Source organism: Ambystoma mexicanum, chromosome 11 (genome assembly GCF_040938575.1).
Source record: "Ambystoma mexicanum isolate Mex_15411 chromosome 11, UKY_AmexF1_1, whole genome shotgun sequence".
In the NCBI taxonomy this organism is placed as follows: Eukaryota; Metazoa; Chordata; class Amphibia; order Caudata; family Ambystomatidae; genus Ambystoma; species Ambystoma mexicanum.
Genome location: NC_090934.1, coordinates 876,530,941 through 876,535,574, shown reverse-complemented (window position 1 = coordinate 876,535,574; position 4,634 = coordinate 876,530,941).

Genomic DNA, 4,634 nt, shown 5'->3' with positions numbered 1-4,634 from the left:
AAATACACGTACCCCGCTCAATCGCGTGTGGAACTTCCCGCGCACCCCTGAAATCCACGTACCCGGCCAAATCGCGTGTGGAACTTCCCGCGCACCCCTGGAATCCACGTGCCCGGCCAAATCGCGTGTGTCACTTCCCGCGCACCCCCGAAATACACGTACCCCGCTCAATCGCGTGTGGAACTTCCCGCGCACCCCTGAAATCCACGTACCCGGCCAACTCGCGTGTGGAACTTCCCGCGCACCCCTGAAATCCACGTACCCGGCCAAATCGCATGTGGTACTTCCCGCGCACCCCTGGAATCCACGTACCCGGCCAAATCGCATGTGGAACTTCCCGCGCACCCCCGAAATACACGTACCCCGCTCAATCGCGTGTGGAACTTCCCGCGCACCCCTGAAATCCACGTACCCGGCCAAATCGCGTGTGGAACTTCCCGCGCACCCCTGGAATTCACGTACACGGCCAAATCGCGTGTGGAACTTCCCGCGCACCCCTGGAATCCACGTACCCGGCCAAATCGCGTGTGGAACTTCCCGCACACCCCTGGAATCCACGTACCCGGCCAAATCGCGTGTGGAACTTCCCGCGCACCCCTGGAATCCACGTACCCGGCCAAATCGCGTGTGGAACTTCCCGCGCACCCCTGGAATCCACGTACCCGGCCAAATCGCGTGTGGAACTTCCCGCGCACCCCCGGAATACACGTACCCCGCTCAATCGCGTGTGTCACTTCCCGCGCACACCCGGAATACACGTACCCCGCTCAATCGCGTATTTTACTTCCCGCGGCGCCACTTTTTTGATGCGCTGGGACTCTACCGCCTGCCTTCGTGTGGCGGACGTGTTTCAGCTTGTGCGCGGCTTTGGCTGTGCGTGGGTTTGCCCTATTCCATTCCATGAATACGTGTGGTTCGTGTGCGTGTGGGCGTTACCTCTGCTTCCGTGCAGTGCATCCCCAGTTACCCCCTTATTTTCGCGTGTTGTTCCCCATTCCGCGCGTTACGCCCCATGTCCCGCCCACTTTCTGCTGTGTGCGCTGAGGTTGTGCGCTTTCACTGTGCGCGTCGCGCACCGTCGCGCACGCCTTTCGCGATGTTGCAGTGACTTGTGCGCCATGCACGGGTTTGGCGCACATCCCGCGGTGAACACGCGCAGGGACTTCCATGAATCGCACGCGTGCGCGTGCGCCTGTTTTTTTCCGCTTGCGCATGCTTGCGCATGCTTGCGCCTAGATTTTCGGCGCACGTTGGTTCCATGAATCGGCCCCTTAGTCTTAAACCATGCTAGACCACAATTTAGTGTACTTCAAACCTATGAGGAAAACCGAATCAACACCTCTACCTATGTGGGATGAGCTAAACCCCAAATCAGACACAGATATCACCTCAAAGATTGTACTCCTATACATCTCTGCGGATTTCTGATTAATATTCAAAACACTCAAGGATGCATGAGTGGGAAACACAGTATTATGAACAATGACTTCCTCCTTTAAGGATGGAATCAAGCCCAGTTGCCTACCCCCTTACAGATGAAACCCATTAAACATTGCCTATGAAGTACAGCAAGGGTCAACTCTATCACCCCTGCTTTTCAATCTATACATGGCCTTACATGCTGCAGCTATTCTGACATTGCAAAATCATCTTCAGACTCACAACCAACAAAGATACAGTTTGAAACCTCACAAAATGTCTAACTCAAATGCACTAGTGGATGACCAGGAAGAACCTGAAACTCAACCCAAACAAAACAGAAATCATGGTCTAATCTTCAAAAGCCTCACCTCACAATATGATCTCAGCAGATTTTGGATGTTAATTTGAATCTGAATCACATCTAGAAAACTCCTCATTAAGAATAGTACTGAGATGACCTGCCTGCACCTCTTGAGGATAGCAAGGTGATTATCACTGTGTCCTACACTGGGCTAGCACAGTGATTATTATCCTGCACCTCACCACGATAGCCCTGTGAATATTGGCCTGCGTCACATCAATAGAAAATTGACATGAAGGCCTTAAACATATCTAGAAAGTGACACATTGAGATAGCACTGTACGCATTAGCCCTGCGACACTGAGATGTGACTGTGACCACTGGCCTAAGAGAACGTATCTCTTGTTGTGTAGCCAATTGTCCTTGTTGGAGACTTGCTGGCTTGCATTTGTAGAGTTGCTATCAGCTTCTTTACCTCACAAGCCTAATCAGCTTGTGGCCCTACTTTGATTTCTTCTATTCTACAAAGACTTGAAAAACATTGTGAAATACTTTCTACTTACCTGCAATAAGTGCTTCAGTCCACCTTGACTTTTGCTAAATTAAACATTGGCTGGCCTGGCTCCCTGGATAACTCTTCTCTCCTTTGTTTAAGTGTTTTTGCCTTCCTTCCAGGAAAGGGTTAACTAACTTTACATTGGGGGGTTATTGAAAGCACTTACAAGCTTAAGAATCATTGTGTGAATACTTGTTCTTTTATGATCCCTCTTTTCCTTAGAATGTCTAAATGCAAACAGTGATACATTAGTGTCTAGAGCACCCTAGCAATTGAAGTCACCTGAGGGTGTAGGTAGTGTCTGTGAGCCATCCCAAATGGGTGTTTGCTGATTTAGAAAACTAAGAGTGTGTATTACTTTTTAAGTCTATGTGTGTGTTCCTTAACATTGCTTCCTTCAGAAGAAGGCTTACTATAACTTACTGGTAAATACATTAATAATTGTTTAATCAAGAAACCTTGTGTGTAAGAGTTTAGTTGGACACTTGTCACTGTGGGCCTCATTAGGACCCTGGCGGAGAGGGTATTACGCCAGCGTAGTGCATGGCGTACCTCTCCGCCATACTACGAGTTCCCGTAGCGCCATGGAGGTTTTCTCCGCCTGGTTTTACCAGCCGGAGAAAACCATGGCGCTACGGGACCTCGTTGTTAATTACGCCACCGTATTTTACGGTGGCGTAATTAACTCCTTCCCCACTCCCATTATACCCTATGGGGCAAAAATGGGAATGGGGAAGGGCAGAATGGGGATTGGGGATTTACCGCTCCGCCGAGGTCGGAATGGGGCGGTAAATCCGCCAACCCCCATGGCGCTATCGGCGGCTTTCCGCCATGCTTCGCGGTGCATTTAGCACCGCGAAGTCCGCCTGGGTCGTAATGAGGCCCTGTGAATCTCTGTGTAATCCCCTACAGCTCACATTGACCCCTCTTGAGATAAGCCTGGATAATCCACCACAATACCAACCTGTGTAGTACAGACATATACCAAAGTTTGGGTTCCTATTACCAGCAGGTCAGGGTTGTTGTAGTGCACCCAAAGGTCACTGCATACAATCTTACCTAACACTGGTGGCAGCGGTGGGTTCTATTGTAGAGTTGTTACAATAAGATTTTGTTTTGCTTTTGTTCAACTAAAAAGCTTCACAAGGCTAAGCTCCACTAGAATAGCAATTGTAACATGCCAAATACAGATAACTTCAGTCAGGAAGCCCTGGTCATTCTAACAGTAGAGCAACTGAAAGAAACCTGTACGGCCAGGAGTCTCCCTGGTAAAGGAAAGAAAAATGAATTAATTGCAAGATTGTTGAATCATCAAAGTCTGGGTAGTAGGCGTGTCATCGCTACTAACCCATGAAATGTGGAAATGATATTGGGGATGATAATTCAGAGTCTAACTCTAATGTTTTAGAGGAGTAAGAGGAGGACGAGGAGTCTCAGGAAGAGAGCCCCTCTTTGCCTCAACAGGCCCTTTTGCCTCAACCTTTAACCACTGGGACACCACAAGGTGCATCACCGAGTCCAGAATTGGTGTCTCTTGAGAAAATGACAGGAGTTAGAATACAAAAGATTACAAATCCAAGCTGAAACCAAACATCAGGACATCAAATAAAGGGAAACAGAAATACAGAATGCTCTTGAAATGAAAAAATTGTCTCTTGAAAATGTTTTTATCCCAGAGTCTTCTAGGTCTTTCAGTCCAAAGAGACTTTGCATGCCCAAAGAAGCAGTGAGTATGTATGATGTGAAACTTTATATTTTGGATTTCTTGGGTGCTTTTGAATATAACTATGGGATTCAGGGTTTCACAGGGAATCAGTTGAATCCTTGGCTTTTGTCTAGGCTCACCCAGGTTGCAACTGGTGCTGAAATGGAGGTGAGGGAACTTGAAAGATTGGAGTATGAAAATGCGAAGCTAGCTTTTATAGCTGGATTTGGGAAAACCCATTCCCAGTACCCTTAGAGGTTTAGGACCCTCAAAAAGACTGATGGTACCCTTGGGCTGTCAAATGAGAAATTATATTGTGCCTCCTATCGCAATAAATATATGTATATTGGCCTACGCCAAGCTGCTTATAAATTGCTTGCCAAGAAATCCGTGTTGCAAGGTCCTGACCTTAAAATCAATGTAAGCCGCCATTTTAGGTAAATCCGCCATTTTAGGTTCGTTTTGTAAAGTCACCCTGTGAGTTAAAATGGTGGACGATATCATTCCGAAATACAACATGGCTGTCTTGACCTCTGTATGTAGCTAATATGTAACTTGCCTGCAGGCCACTTGTTGAGGTCGTGAACTGAGACCTTGTCCTTCGTGGACCTGTGTGTAAAGGATTACTCGTGCAATGAAACTAATCCACA